Raw genomic sequence first — 17,333 nt, 5'->3', positions numbered from 1 at the left:
GCACACTTTGGGCCCCTTAGTACCAATTGAGCATCGTTTAAACGCCACAGCCTACCTGAGTATTGTTGCTGACCATGTCCATCCCTTTATGACCACAGTGTACCCATCTTTTGATGGCTACTTCCAGCAGGATAACGCGCCATGTCACAAAGCTCAAATCATCTCAAACTGGTTTCTTGAACATGACAATGAGTTCACTGTACTCCAATGGCCTCCACAGTCCCCAGATCTCAATCCAATAGAGCACCTTTGGGATGTGGTGGAACGGGGAGATTTGCATCATCATTTGTTTTCAGAAATAACAGTTTCAATAATTACCTGAAATAAATAGAGCAACATGTATTTGTTATGTCCACAGTTACTTGTACTATGCCAAATGAGAATTTCACATGTTTAGTGTACTGCATATTGATATCAGTGATCTAACTTGATGTGACAGTTCAATTAAATAATTATTTGTTTATGCTCTGATATTTTGAGTTGAGTGGAACTACACACCCAAGGTGCTTGTGACAATAGTTAGCTAGAGCGTCTGACTCTGAAATTCATGGATACAACCTAGCCATATTAACTGGTAAAATAAATTGTTGGTAAATAATATCTTACTGTGTGATTCCTTATGCCGAATAACTCTCTTGTTCAGTCAACATCCTTTTAGTTAGCAACAGTGTTAATTTACTGCACTTCAACAAGCTAACATTACTTTACTAACATTACTAAATTCAGCCACTTCAGTAGGCGCTCCAATAAAACACCACTAAACAAGTTTATTCATTACAAAAATCCATATATGTGTGAATTTGCTCTGGAAAAAAGCAATTACACAGATGTTCTATAATTTCGCAATATGAGTCTGACGCCCATCGGAGGATTATGTGCATTATGGGAGGAATATGTGCCGATACAGATATCGGCTGATAATATCGATGCTCCGATATATATGTTGGGCTCTAGTCAACAGATCTTTGCTCAAATTACTACATTACTATAATATCTCTAGAGAAGTAGGTTAACTTTTAGGGTATGTAAAGTGCCTTTATGGGCTTCAGTGGCATTATTTCAGATAAATCTCTCATACAGTTAGAGACATAAAACCACAGCCATCTCCATGGAGACTTGGGCTAGCCAACCCCACAGAGGAATGACAATGACTTGAGATAATGGAACGCTGGCGAATCAACTTTATTGAGAGGCTGATAATAATCAGATCACTGTTGCTAAAGCCAGCTCAGTGTTGACGCGTAAGAACGTGAGTGTCTTTGTGCCACCTCTGACAGTCTCTGTGACTCATCAACAGCTTTAATTAACAGGTGGTTTTCTTTCGGTCAACTGTGAGAATCTCTTTCACTCACTACCCCTCGCCTCTCCAAAAGTTATGACACAGCTCCTCATCCCACTCGATTAATTCCCAATGCCAGGGGTGCATATTCATGACCCAGTGCCTTGAGAGCCAGGGAACTAAGCTTTGGCTGGCCAGGCCTCAGACTATAAGTGTGATGTGCAGCCTCTGTGCAGGTTTGATAGAGCTCTGTGTGCAGTAGGTGGAATATTGAGTCTCTATTTCAAGTCCTGTGCCGGTCTGCAGCCTCAGGCCCAGTGGAGCACACTCAGGAGTGCACTAGTGAAGGAGTGGGTATGGGAGGTATGTGGGAGTATGTATGCTTATAATATCAGACCCATGTCAGCCCGTCCTATGAAACAAGGGCACCATCAAGGTGACTGATTCGTAATATTACTCATGTACCCAGGAAAACTGGCATTATTCTTAATATACTGTAGGCATCCCATTGGGAAATAAAATGTTTGTTGAGTGTGGTCAATGTGGTCATGAGTCCACTAATAAGGACAAATTGGACTTGATTTTCAGAGGCATGATGTGCATGAACTGTCTCCAATGAGTCATACGAATGTATGCATTGTGGGAATCAAATAAGAAGAAATCAAGTTCACTGGTTTAAAATGGAAAGCCATATGACAAAATGAATGTTAGCTTGTGTATTTGGTAGCTTGTTTTGAACAGTGAATTAAATCAATTAGAAGCATACAGTATTTGTTATTGTCCGTTTTCAGTGCATTTTTTAATGTCATCTCTGCACCTCTCTAGATATAGTAAATCTTACTACTAGCGTTATCATTTAAGATTCTGGATAATCAAGTAGTAACATCCCTTCTCATTGACAGAATAACACCTCAAAACTAAATAAAGTTGAAGCTCATCTACTTTTGGAAAAGCAGCATAATCTAACTTTTTTTCTGGTGAAACCAATGATCTTAATAAACTGAAAATGGGCAATTGCACAGTAACAGAATTACCCTGGGACTCAATTTTTCACTTTCAAACATATGCAAAACAAAAACCTTAACTAACTACACAACTCTTTGCACCAGGACTGCTTCTAACAATTCCAACTGAACATTTTTTTAAAACTTAATTTAAAAAAAAAAAAATCACTTGTGCAGCTTGAAATGTGCAGCTTCAAAGTTCTGTAACGGTCTCCCTGTGTTTTTTTATGTAACCACCATTCCCCAAAACTCCAAAAGTTAAATATCTGCTCCAAGATTACAATTTAAGATTTAAATATGTCTGCAAAAAGAGTGGGGTGCTAGTTATCATATCATACCTTGAGTTTGCAAATATCTATTTTGGTTGTTCAGCTACAGTAAGTGGATTTACATCTGGTAAGAGAATGACGGTAACAGAATTACTAAATGGGTCCGTTACAGGAATGCATAATTTCTGGATTTGAATGTCATTCTGTACATGATGATGTAGCGAAAATAGACAAACAAAGGTAATAATGTATTCTTTTATCAACTTATATATAACATTAAAAAGGGAAATAGATTTTTTTTAAAACCTTGCGAAACACAAGAAACATAAATCTGCCTTTGAAACTATTAATTTAATATGATTTAAATCAATGTCTTTTTCTTCATTATACGAAAATAAAATAACCTACACTTTTGGCGGCAAAAAAAAATTATTTGGAAAAAACAAAATACAAGTAGGCCTGTGTCATGTGTAGACACAGAGACACCCAATCTGCTCCTAGATTACCTCAGAGATAGCCTCTGCAAAATGAAAATGTTCTTAATTGTCTGCAACCGATGTGGGAAGGATCCTAAGGATCTGTCTTAGGGACACCACACCATACTGTGTGTCAGTGCGCTCTTTCATGATGATGATAAACCTTGATGTCCTTTTTGTAGAAGTGTGCAACATGCATGTCATCATTCTGAATGGAAGTTACTTGCGGCCCATATGTGTGAGATTTGCTGGCTTTGCTTTCCCCACTGTACTCAACAACAACGTAGTCTCCATTTATTGGAGGTGAGGATGTTGATGCGGTGCTTGGTGAGGTTGTTGATGCAGTGGTTTGTAACTACTACTGTATGATTTCCCACTATTTCTCATAATCTTACAGAAGCCAAACCATTTCCTAAAAATGAAATATAAATGTTGATATTAGTTGACCAGGGTCTAATACTTGAACATTAATGAGGTTTGATGTTTTTCTAAACACCTTTGAAGACTTTTGACATGTTTGACCAGAGGTTAAATACTTTGCTTATGCCAATTTTTATGATGCAAGATGAGTGAGACAGATATTTCTGACTTAATTTCCCCAAAATATACTCTTAGTTTTGATACCCAATTTGATATGCTCTGAGGAATTTCACATTTCCTCATGCGTCCTTTTACAAAGAACTGCTCAAATACATACAAGGGGCCTGCGTAAGCAATGCGACAGTGATGAGTTTTTTATTCTTTGGGCTCTATACTTCAAAAGTTTGGATTTGAAATTTCTGAGGTTAAAGTATAGATTCTCAGCATTTATTTGAGGGTATTTGTGTACATATTGGTTTCACCATTTATAAATAAGAACACTTTTTATACATACCTATTTCAGGGCACCAAAAGTAATGAGACAGATTAATATAATGTCCAAATTAAACACTCATGTTTGGTATTTGGTTGACAATCCAAACAAATCTGTGACCCATGGACCCCCCATGGACCCCACTGAACGCTGGGTATCTTCTCTGGTGATGCTCTACCAGGCCTGTACTGCAGCCATCTTGTCGTTTGGCATTTGCTTGTACTTGAGCAGACAAGATGTTTCTGTACACATTCTGCTGCTGCCGTCTGCAGTTAAATCATCAATTAAGGCAAGTTAGCCAGTTCTAGTGACAGCTATACATGCCCTACCAAACACCCCCTCCACCATGTTTCACAGATGAGGTTTTCTCCAAGCTCTCCTCTTGCAATCACTCTGGTACATGATAATATTCATCTTATCTGTCCAAAAGACATTTTATAGACCTCTGCAAGCTTTTAAGTACTTTTTAGCTAAATGTAATCTGACCATCCTGTTTGAGGATAACTAGTGGTTTGCACCTTGCAGTGAAGCCTCTGTAATTCGGCTGGTGATGTATTCTGCAGATATAGTAGTCTCTGACACATTCATGCCTGCCTCCTGGAGAGGGTTCCTGATCTGTGGGACAGTTGTTTTGAGGTTTTTCTTAATTATGGTGAGCATTCTTCATCAAGCCAATTGTCCTATTACTTTTGGTGCCCTACAATAGAAGGACTATGTATAAAATGTGTTGTCATTTCTAAATGGTGAAACCAATATGTACACAAATACCCTCAAATAAAAGCTGAGAATCTCTACCTTAACCTCATAGTAATTGTTTAATTTCAAATCCAAACTTATAGAGCCAAAAGAAGACAAAATGCTTCACTGTCCCTATACTTACGCAGAGCACTGTAGTTTATGGAAAGCAAAGACTAAAAACAAAACAAGGCATGATGTCATCAAATAGTGTTATGTGATTGGCTGGAAAAAAATATTTTCTATTTCAGTGGAGATAGCCAACTGTGATAAAGCCCTGCATATGTGGATCATGTTGAGCATTTGTGCATGTACAAGTGGAATGTTTGTGCCAAAATTCTGACTGTGTTTGTGTACTTCAAAAGTGCTGTGTTGAAATGATTGTATCTACACAATGCAATGCTTTTATGCATAACATTGGAAAGATGTTTGTGAGAGCATTTACTCACAAATCTTTTTATCTATTTACAATTTTTTTTTAATTTATTGAAATAATTTTTACAAATACAAATAAAGTGTTTGTGGATAGTAAATTATATTTGTGCTTTGTGTTGTTTTTTTTTTACTGATGCATTACTGACTATCAATTTACAATAATAGTCAGTAAAGCATCTCCATACCAACACACACTCCAATCTAATAGGAGCCTATGATAAATCACACAGTAGTTGGTGACGTCTAACCTCTGTTCTGGAGAGGCACTGCTGAGCACGCAATACTGTACTCTAGTTGGGATTAAAGTGTTATACCCTGGCACCGTGAGCTACAGCTCTAATTGGGCAGAGGCTAGTCTTGGATATGGATGACCACTGCCCGTGAACGATCAATTTGAGACATTGATTCCCTCTTATTAGGATTAGGGCCATGGGGGTTGATTTATTCCTTTGTAGACTGATGAGGATGTCACTGGTGCTGGTCCAATAGGTAGAAGTTTAGAAAGTCCCCACTGGTGTGACGATGTTGCGGGAGTTTCAGCTCATGTTGAGCATGATGGATATGTTTACATTGCAAGAGTACTGTACTGTAGCTTGCTGTATGAACTGTTTCAAGCGCACTGCGTTTTGTACAGTATCATAGCCTCGGTAGGCTAAAAGTGTGGTTTAGCTTGTATACAGTAGCTTAACTTTATGGTGGTGATAAAGGCTGTGAAGAATGTTTGAAAAGAGAATGGTTGTTGCGCCATATGCGTATGCAATGTGCGCTGCGTTTTGGAGCCATATAGCCTTGGTAGGCTAAACAGGTTTGGTCTAGCTTGTATAGCTTAACTTTATCTTAAATTTTGCCTGTATTGGATATCCGACAGATGTATTCAGCCCAAGACACCGGCAGTCGCTACGTGTATCAATAAAGAAATCACTAACAGGTTTGTATGGTGATAATTGTTTTATTTACGGTCTTATTCACGTTTTCAAATACTGTTTACAAATTTAAAAAAAATCGATTTGTGCATACATTGTATTGGACACATTTGATATATGAAAAATACTTTTTCGAAGGTTGTATTCATTATAATAAGCCTTTCGCAATCGCTTGCTTGATCATTTCTGATGATGAATTACAATGGGAGGGGATGGAGAGAGGAGTCGCTCACAGTCACGATCAAGCAAGAGAGCGGGAGAGAGAGAACGGGTACAGCAGAGCGTGTCCAAACCCAGGGGTGCATTTTTTTGTATGCCGGTGCGCTCCTCCCAAATAGGCAATGGCATTATGATAAATAATGTGTGAACAAAATCAGATTACATTATTTTATTTGTTCCATGTTTTAACGAAGATCAAGATTTAGCCGACTGGTAGTTGTTCTCTATGACAACTGTATCAAACAGACCTGTGTCATAAAATCTCACTTTTGGCACGTTTCTATTCACAGACTAAAACCTAAAATCCAATGTGACTGTTGGGATTGTCATACTGACAAACAAATATATGCAACGCTTATCAGAGCTGTTCATAGGCCCTGTGTCATCAAGCTGAGATTCGATCAATTCATGCTTTTCGCTTACACTAACCACTACGTTATTCTCCCATCAAAAGTCACCAGAATTGCTTGTTTAACATGTGATATGCAACACAGCCCTCCCTTCACACCCTCACATCTTTTCCTGTCCTTGATACTGTATATTAGCTTCAAAACATGGTGTTAACGTAAAACTGTCCCGCTTGGCTCTGAGGAAGGTATGTCTTCTCATGTGAGATCACCCTCTGTTCGCGATGTAGCGATTACAATTCACAATTTATCACATTAGCGATCAAAATAATTGACTAAAACTTTCCAGAAGATGAAAATAATCAGATGGTGGTTATTGTTTGTGCGCGCTGTGAAATGCGCGCTGGTAAATATAAACCAACATGGATGTTTGCTAGGGCAAGACGCATATCTTCACAGCTCTTATACCTTGTGGTGGCTTTCGGCATCACTTCACGCCGTGAAATTTCTGCAGCGACGGGACTTAGACGTACCCTGCTGAAATGTCGGCCTGTACTAAACCCCTACCTACTGTATGTTTCTCAAAACCAAGCAGCATCACTAAAAAGTATATGTAACTTTTACAACATACCATTTACATTAAAAATATAGATTTGTTAAAAAAACAATAACCCAAAAACCCATCCTTTAAGCTGCAAAAAGCTGCTGTCCCAGAACAGTTTTCCTTCTGAGCTCTTTATGTAAATTACTTATTTTTCTGCAGACTGAAGGGCATTTCCTTGACAGCTGACAATAAGTCCTAGTTCCTCCATGCATGCAAGAGAGACGCTGTTACTTGTCAGATAGGCTTTGAGATGTGTGCAGTGCAATGGACCAGGGAGCTCAACCTTTAAAGCTGTTACGCCCCATGCATCTCAAAGAGTCCTGATGTTTTATGGGTTTGCACAGGGGTTCTCTCCAAAGCCATAAAACATATACATATATCACCCTTGGAGCAAATAACCAAGGTAATGCAGGGAATCAAAAGCCCCATTCCCCCAGCTGTATTGTTTTCCCTCAGCCATTCCTGATCATGTGCTGGAGGAGTAATGCTATGAAAGAAGTTTCAGATGGGAATAATTCATGTGTGAATCTATCACAATATTTCAGTATAGGCCTATTCATTTTCTTTGACTGTGAAGAATAATTCTGTATAACGTAATAACCTAACAACTCCTCCTACCCGTGACAATATTGACGACAAATCGTGGCCTCTCTGGCATTATTGCTTTATTACGGTCCTTAAAGGGGTTGACGCATGATAGAGCTGTCCTTCAAATACATAATAATAATAAACAGAATGAATGGAGATGTTATGTAAGCACTTACTTGTCACTTATTCAAGGTACCCTGGCTCTCTGATTTCTATAAGCCAAGACACTGGGATAAAATAACAACTCAGGAGTATTCAACACCTACTGGTTAAGAAATGCGGCTACCAGAACATTTTGGTCTGTTGAAGAGAGGGGCATATTAAAAGCTTACATAATATCTCAGCACTTGACGAGATGTTTTTATTGATTATTGATTCGATATCATATGCTACTGTACATGCTGCTGTTACATGAACCAACAGCATAATCTATTCTAAAAATGAGTTTGAGCAATATTGAAAAAACATCTATGAGACTAACCATTTGATTTCACACATTGCACATGCTACTAAAATAACACTACAGACAGAAGGACAGGCCTTGAGGAACTGTGCACTATAAAAAATGACTGACAAGCCTAATACAATAGTTTTTCCTTGGGGGTGACATAGTTGAGTCCGAAGGAACAGGCTTGACAGTACATGAAGCTCAAGCATCAAATCAAAGTCTAGCAGGAAGGCTTAGAGTCTCCAGGGAAATAAAAAGCCTCCCAGTCAGGCCCTTTGAGACGAAGGCTAGCTAGGCTAGCTTCTAGATAGGCACCAGGAGAACAGAGTTTACCTCAGGGCAACTAATAACTCTGGCAGTTTCCCATAGCCCATATCCACACAAACACAGAGTAGCCAAAGAACATTCTTCAACGCTCTGCAGAGGGAGGAGTCCACTTTGTGGGTCAAAAAATAACAAACCAAAGGAGTTGAGTGAAGATTTTTCAGACTGCAGGACTTATGAAACACCTTGGTACAGCCCAGCATGTTAGCTATCTCAATGCAAAAACAAGAACACCTGATGGAATATCTTATCTATGTGTGGATATCAGGAATGGTGACATGATGAAACTATACACAAGTTGATCTGTTTACCTTTTGGTGAGGAAAGCAAAGGTTGCTGAAAGTCACACACACACACACACACACACACACACACACACACACACACTTTTGACACTAGAAGTTATTAGGGATATTGCTCACCTTTTAAAGGTCCAGTATATAGATTTTAGCTTTAAAATAGAAGAGTCAAAAATGGCCATGATAAATTGGTTAAGAGTGCTGTATTAGTCCAAACAAATGATTTATGAAAATCTGGTGTCGGGTAGGACACTGGCCTTTATGTGCCTATTTCACATTCATCATGTGATGTCTCAGTCAGCATATTGCCACCAGGGTAGGTAGGAGCATCTGGAATCAGAGCTCCAGGATGATTGATCAGTTGCAGCTGGAAATAGATTCAGGTAAATATAGCCTTCTCCTTGGGGAGACAGAGGTATTACCTTCTGGGCTGGGGCTGGGGCTGGGCATCAAGCCATCCATCTGAATATGTCTCATCCTCTATTGTGTTTCATACCACTCTGCTGTGGATAGGATCATTTTTAGTCATACCTTCATATTAAGTTGCCCCTATATCTATATAGTAACACTCATTTCTAAACTGAACTAAACACTAAGAAAATTATGCACTGACAAAATGTTTACATTGCACTGTGTATGTTCATTCGCCATTGATTTGTAATTGCATGGTAATGGAAACCACTCAACTCCATTTGTCATATCAGTAACAAATATCAATGTTAATTAATTTTGTAAAATGGAAGCAAAATGTAAAGGAGATAGAGTGCATACACAAGGCATTGCCATTAGATATAGACAGATATATCGTAGCACAGAAATATCTGCATTGGCACATACTCCACCGATAATAATTTTTATTAATGAATAAACGTGTTTATTGACGTTTGCTGTTACTGGAGTGCCTACTGAATTTAGTATGACTGAATTTAGTATTAACGTTAGCTCTTTGGACCGCAGTCAATTAGCATGGTTGCTACCTAAAATGATGTTACTGAATAAGAGAGTTATTCAGCATATGGAGTCACACAGTAAGATATTATTTACAATAATGTATTTCAACAGTTAACATGGCTAGCTTGTATCCATGAATTTCAGAGTCAGACGTTCTAGTTCAGTTTTGTCTCAAGCTGCTTGGGTACTGCACGACACAAGTTTGTTTACTCTCGTGAAGAGAGCAGAATTTACCACTTTGATAAAGTTCATCTTGGGGAGGGGGAGGAATGGAATAAGCCATTACTGGAAATTACGGTTGTTGGCAATCGCCAAGTGCAAGGGGTATTCTAATAGTATGTTTTAAGAATGCTTTTCACAGTGATTTTTTAAATGTTTTTGTTGTAAATGAAATGTAACTAAATATAACAAAAGTAATTCAGTAGATGACCAAACTGGATCACAATAAGTTATATTTAACAGCAAATCACTGATATCAGGGCGCTCAGGGGCGTAGCACACTAAGGCGCATACCATATCATCGCAAGGTCCCTGGTTCAATTCCGGCCATCGACATATCCTGCATGTCATCCCTCCTCTCTCTCACCCATCCTTCCTGTCAATCTCTACTATCTCTATCCCAATAAAGCAGAAATGCCTTAAAAACATATTTAAAAAAATAACTGACAATATGCAGTGCACTGATCATGTGAAATTCTTATTTGGTAAGTAACTGTGCACATAAAATAAATAAATGTTGCTCTATTTATCAATTGAGATTATTTCAGGTCATTATTGAGATATGGATTTTTCCCTAAGCAGCATTAAGAGCATCTTGTTGCCATTGTTTTCCTATGAACACTGTGCTAAAATGGAATTCTGTAAAAACAAATAAAACAATAAAACATAATAATCGGTGGATATATCGGTTATCAGTGGATTTTGTCCCCCATAAATCGGCATTGGTATTAGATCCAAAAATCCAGTATCGGTCAAGCTCTAATTGCCATATCTAAATTGGAAATATCAGGGGACAAGTACAATCAAACCCTCAACACAAATTTGCCCAAACTTGGTTTCAAACACTGTTTACCTCTCCTTTATCAGCAACCAATTATTTACCTCTCTGTTATCTTGTGGTCACAAAGTATGTTTGCAGGCGCCGCGTATCCCTCATAGTGTGGACAGCCTGTGATTTAGGATGCCACAGAAAGTGGAGGAGAGCTAACAGGATAGTGTTACGGGCCACGGTGGAATGTCTGGCTGATGTAGGGGGATAATTAAAGGCAGCAGGAGTGGCTATTAACCAAAAGTGGCAACAGGGAGGCCAGAGCAGAATTAGTTGCCAGGTTACCCACACTATAATTCAACAGCACAGCTAGTACATTCACTGTAGTGACCATCAAGACACATAGATGGACTGTGCTGTAACCAAGGCTACAGTAAATGAGTTTGCACTCTATAGTACACTGTGTATGGTAAATACTTGTCCTTGAACTATTGTGAATGTTACAACGAATATAAATGATGCTCATTTCTGAGAACTCTTAAGTACTGCTAGACTTCATGGTCTTTACTCAGGGGCTGCTTTGAGGCTGTTGCCTGCAGGCTTGTCTGAGGCCAGCACTGTGCCTCACCAATCAAAACAGGTAATGTAATGTGTGCTGTTGGCTTGAAATCGCCAGCCAGAAGCAGGTCTATTCTGTTCAAACACAGTCCGGCTGGCTCATAGGCTGGTGTCTGCCTCCATGGCTGCTTCTCTGCTCTGAAGGACAGCAGGTATAAGCCATCAGCCATTAAATTTTCAGAAGCCTTTTCAAACAGTATTGCCGCTTCAACTGATCCCATTCCTTCCCATCAGACTGTTGATCTGTTATATTGTTTTAATAGTATGTGTCAGGTCACCCTAGACGCTGTGGCTCCGTTTAAGACCAAGAAAAAAGGGGTGGACAGAGCCACACCCTGGCTAAATGAAAGCACCCACGCTTTAAAAAGGGAGTGTAGAAAGGCCGAAAGAAAATGGCAGGTCTGTAGACTCAGCATTTTCTACATTCGTTTGAAGGATCTGATGAAGGAATTTAATGCTTCTGTAAAGAAAGCGAGAGGAAAGTATTTGTGTTATCTGATCTCCGAGACCTCTCATAATCCAAGAATACTATTTCATACTATCGACAGAATTGTAAATGCCCCATCAAACAAGGCTACCAACCATTCTCTGGAAGAATGTGAAAACTTCTTGCAATTCTTTATTAAGAAAATATCAGAAACCAGATCATCCCCCCCCATACATGTCCTGTGACTCTTACTTACCAATTGGAGGCAAACCTGGATTAATTTGTTCCTGTATCAGATGAAACCCATATCAAGATTGTATCACACCTGAAATCCTCTTCTTGTCCCCTAGATATTGTCCCTACTAGACCAGTAAAGGAAGTAATGGAAACAGTCTGCCCCAGATTTTGGCTATTATTAATACTGCCTTACTTTAAGCATGCTCTTGTCCAACCGCTTCTTAAAAAGCCAAGTCTAGGCCCATCAGTTTTAAACAATTATAGACCCATTTCTAAACTCCCCATTTTATCCAAAGTTTTAGAGAAGATTGTCTATAATCAACTGACTAGCTATATGAATCAAAATGATTTATTTGAAAAGTTCCAATCTGGTTTTGCCCGTCATAGCACTAAAACTGCTCTACTTAGTCACAAACGAGCTACTTTTAGCTGATTCAGGTCAGTGTTCCATTTTAATTCTCCTTGATGTTAGTGCAGCCTTTGATACAATCGATTATACCATTTTAATAAACCACCTTAAATATTGTGTAGGGATTACAGACACTGCCTTAAAATTGGTCTCCTCAAATCTCTCAGGCAGACAGTTCTCTGTTGGTCTAGGAAAGTCTGTCTCTTCCTCAGCTCAAGTGAACTTTGGTGTGCCACAAGGCTCCATTTTAGGCCCAATTTTATTCTCATTATACATGCTTCCACTAGGCCAGATTATTATTTCCTTTCACTTTTATGCAGACGTCACCCAGTTATATCTTCCCATTAAACTCTGTGATTTGTCCAGTTTAGCTTCTCTTAATGATTGCTTGAAAGACATTACATGTTGGATGTCCCGGAAAGTTTTACAATTTAATGACATTCAATCAGTGGTAGTCATATTTGGCCCTCCTAGCTCCACGGTAGCAATACAGGACAGTCTTGGCTGTCTCTCTGCCAAGGTCAAATCTTCAGCTTGAAACCTAGGGATGATATTTGATGCTGACTTCAACTTCGAGAAACAAATCAACAGTTATGTTTTTATCAGTTAAGAAATATTTCCAAAATACAGCCTTTCTTGTCATTTGCACATCTAGAAAAAGCCCTCCATGCATTAATCTAATCTCATTTAGATTATTGCAACTCCCTCCATTCTTCCCTCAGGATAAAAGTCCCTCTCACAGTTACAGATAGTCCAGACTATATTTCTAACCTTTTAATCCACAACAAACCTCAGCGCAGCCTAAAGGCCTCTACATGCTTTTGATACTGCCCTTATTCTTTTTAATGTGTTTTACTGTGTTTATATTTTTGTTTTTATCTGCATATCTGTTTTATCTGCACACTTGTAAAGCACTTTGTAACACTGTTTTAAAAAGGTGCTATATAAATAAAGTTATAAATTATTATTATTATTATTATTATTATTATAATCTGAAAATCTCCACTTGAGGTTTGGAAGAAGAGTTTCTTCTGCTCTTCTTTATTGAAGTCGGAAGCTGCTATGAAAATGTTTGAAATGTGTTGAAGTAGCTCATATTAAGGTGGCAGTTACAGTGGGAAGATGAGGTTCCCTGTGGTTGGTTTTGTAACCTCTCAGATACTGAGGAGAATTGATCTATAATGCAAAGCTATTACAGTGCACAACAGGAGCCTCTATTAATACCCTACTCTTACCGGCAACCATATAATTGTCTTGCGGATTAATACTGGATAGCATACTGGATAGTGAATGATAAATTGTGATCATTAGAAATGTATGACAAAATGAACATAGCAATTCACAATGTATCTTATTTCCAAAATGTGAACAAAAGCCCTATGACTGAGCGGTTTTAATATTTAGTAATATTTAGTTCAGTCTGAGAATCATCACTCGAGACCATTCATATTCTCTGGATAAACACTTTTACTGAACAGGTAGATTCCTGTTTCCTTACTGCTGCCACATACTGTAATGTGTTACCACACTAATCAAAAAGATTATAGCTATTTTTAAACAGTGCTCAAAAGGGTGCAGTTTTTGCCAGCAGGTAACATCTGTCAAGGACAGTAAGGGGGATGCCTCTCAGTGGCTGACTTGTTCCTCCACATGTATAACCCCAGGCAAAACCTTGCAAAGTTTCATTTTGTCTTTGGTGGGCTGAATTAGCTTCTCAGATGATAAAATCATGTCTCTTCCCTTCAAAAACATGAGTCCTCTGAACACACAATGCTTTGACCAGTCTTATGTGGCACATCATTTTCCCTCTCTCCCTTTCCCCCCACAATACGAGGCATATTGTCTGGCTCCCTCCCGGTCTGTCTACCTCAGCCTGGCAGGTTGAGGGAAAGTCATTCTGGGGTTGGATCCAAATCATTGGATAGGTGCTGCTGATACTGTGGCCTGGAAAGGAAACAGCTGACAAAGGCATCCGTGGCATGCAGATACAGGGAGCCATTGTTGTTCTACAAATTAATGAACGCCATTGGTGCCTTAACTCGTACTGCTCTCTTTGGCCCTGTGTGTTAAGGAGAGGCAGCAGTCTCCAGCTGCCATCTGTATGCATGGGCAATGGATGGTAAAGGGCCATCTGTGTCTGCTGCCATCACACAGAATTGTGTCATCTAACGCATGCAACTGTGGTCTGTGCTAGACATGAGTCTTTACACAGGGTTGGGGTAGTCAGGGTCAGACAGGCAGGTCCGGTAAGCCCAGACTTCTATGGGCTTTGAGAGTCTCCCCCTTTCTCTACCGCTCTCCATCTTTCTCTCTCTAGGCCCCATGCAGAGAGAGCTATGGCACCACTGTCTCTTCAAATCATAGAAAGGTTCATTTCATCCTGGTTTTAATTACAGAATAAACATTTTGCTTCAGCGAAGAAGAACATCATTGGATCTGTGACTCAGCATATGGTGGGAACATCACCACACTCATACTTCTCCAAATACAAGTCAACTTGTTATTCTTGTTTCCTTTCATTATGGGGGGTAGAAATATGACATAACTGTGTGCCTCCTGCTTTGGGTTTTGCTTTGAAGATAGCTAATGTTCCCATCAAACTACTGAGACAAAGTAAACATGCCAATGCCAATGATGTTCAAAAGAGTTTTAATTGCTGGCAATTAGTGGAGAAAATCCTTACTGATCTAATAAGGTGAGACAGGCACACTACCCTTTGAGCAAGAACTAATAATATACTATTTTAACATACTGTTAAATAGTACTGTATCATAGGTATACTTGATGTTAATGACCTTCCTTTTGGCACTGACCACCCCACCCCCCCACTGTCCTCCTGTGATAGATAAAGGGGTGGCTCACATTGCTCATCTCGCAAGGATGGGGGTGGGGTGTCCTTACTGAAGGTGGGAGGGTAGTTGAGGGACTTAACTCCAAGGGGACAGGCAATAATAATAGGCTGTTTCTCACCATCTTCCGCTCCCACATGTTAATTAAGATAATACCATGCTCTGCCATCTCTGCTAAATTGAGGGAAACACACGGTTGCCTTAGTGATTGGTCTTATTATAGATGGAAGTCTACATATCTTGGCTGTTGTTTTCCTCAAGGAACACTAGCTATAAAAAAAATATGGCATACTCTCGGAGGATGAACATTCCTCTGGCAGTTTATGCCCCCCAGAGCAATTATACAAGCAAAATGGGCTGGGTATTCTTAGATAAAGTGATATGTTAAGCCTTTCAGTATTCATTGCCTAATTTGACTCACACGCAAGGATTGTAGAGTGTGAAACTATGAATCTGTCAACCCAGAGTCAAGGAATGGGTATCCCTAACAGTGTGTGGGTAGGAGTGTGAATGAGTGGTTGAACACAGGGAACACATTACTGGATTACTGTTGTGGACACAGGTGCATTCCATTGAAGCATTCTCTGTTCTAGTCTGTCCTCTTCTTATTTGTGTTCTGTTACTATTGGGCTAATATTTCTGTGTTCATTTCCAAATAAAGTAATGTCATAAAGTTTCGCATTTAAGCATAAATATGATGAATCATGTTTATGTTTTCTATGTTGGTAACACTGTACCTACATTAAGGTTGCATTTATAAAGGGTTTTATTCATGGTTAATTTAACAATTTCAACACTTTATGATATGACATTTTATGATAGTTGTTTGTAACTCAAACAAACTCAAAATGTTTCACACCTACTACCTCTAGGCATCAGGTCTACGTCATAAGAGATCCTCACCAAAACCTGACTGGTGAGAATGTTCAAGTAAAATGTGTGCTACTTCCAAAACATTAAAATAGCCTATTATGGTTAAGTCAATATAGCTATTAGTGGGGTGCAATCAGGAATGACCGGTAGCGTGATTTCCTCCCAATGGTTTGTTGTCCCAAATGTAACCCTGTCTCATCAAAAACAGCCATTGTTGTTTTGACGCCTCTATTGACTTCAGAGGTGTGAATAATGAACATGCACGTGAGACAAGGTGGTGAACCGTATCGGCTAACTCGGCTACATGCCTTTACAGTATCTACAATCGCAGGACTAGGTTGCCTACCGTACCAATGTCATTCAAACTTAGGTAAAGGCTTGACAACCACATTTTCTCTAAACAAAACAAACAACTTTCCTTAACGGTGATTCACCAACTGTTGGCTCTCTTTGCTCGCATAATAGATGCTGAACATTTAGATTGCTCGCATAGCCTACCTCTTTGACAACACTTACCTTTACCAATTGTTTCCGCCTTTTACTCCTTGGAATTTGTACAACGTGGTTTCACAAGTCCTCTGTCCAACCAATTGTCCTCAAGCGGCAAATGGGCTGTTGTCTGTGTCAAATGTATTGAGGTGGGTGGCCACTAAAGGTTGTAAAATAATGCCGAGGACAAAAGAAAAAATGTCCTGTCACATTCAGTTTCAAACCTCCGACTAGAAGTTATTCTTTTAGGTTATATGCTATATATTTCCTAAACTGCAACGGGTAACAGTCTTGCTTTGTAGTCTATTATCAGTAGTAATCCGGGTTTGAGTCCTCTCTGAGGTTAAAGGCATGCCTTGTTCTTGAACACTGGGCGAGTAATTCAATCGAATGACTAGTGGGCGGAGTTGCCTTTATCGTCTGCCCTCTTGTACCGTAGCGTCGCCCATTCCCGAAACAATCGGCACGCGACGTCCCTGTTGTATGTAAAGCGGCAAAAGGACTATTCACTATTTCGAAAATCCACACAATGTAACAAAATATGAAATAGGCCACGCTTAAAACTATATTGGTGTTTCTATTGTGCACTATCACCAACACACACAAAGCTTATTTTTATGGGCCACTAAACAGATAATCACTTCCAATAGCCCAAATGAAACAGTACCATTTATTCTGTAATGGTTAAA

The 17,333-nt window shown here is 39.2% G+C and overlaps 1 protein-coding gene across 2 annotated transcripts in view; it reads right to left on the bottom strand.

Moving 5' to 3' along the window:
* Positions 1-16,981, bottom strand: part of LOC310823223 (glycerophosphodiester phosphodiesterase domain-containing protein 5-like) — a 52,568-nt gene extending 35,587 nt beyond the window's left edge. For both annotated transcript variants that reach the window (XM_083696010.1, XM_083696011.1), the window contains exon 1: positions 16,672-16,981. The gene's annotated coding sequence lies outside the window, so the exon portion shown is untranslated. The remainder of the gene's footprint in view (positions 1-16,671) is intronic.
* Between the last annotated feature and the right edge of the window lie 352 nt (positions 16,982-17,333).

The sequence above is a fragment of the Argentina silus genome, assembly GCF_951799395.1.
Source record: "Argentina silus genome assembly, chromosome: X".
Classification (NCBI taxonomy): domain Eukaryota; kingdom Metazoa; phylum Chordata; class Actinopteri; order Argentiniformes; family Argentinidae; genus Argentina; species Argentina silus.
The sequence above is the reverse complement of the archived record's forward strand: the minus strand, read 5'-3'. Positions and strand labels throughout refer to the sequence as shown.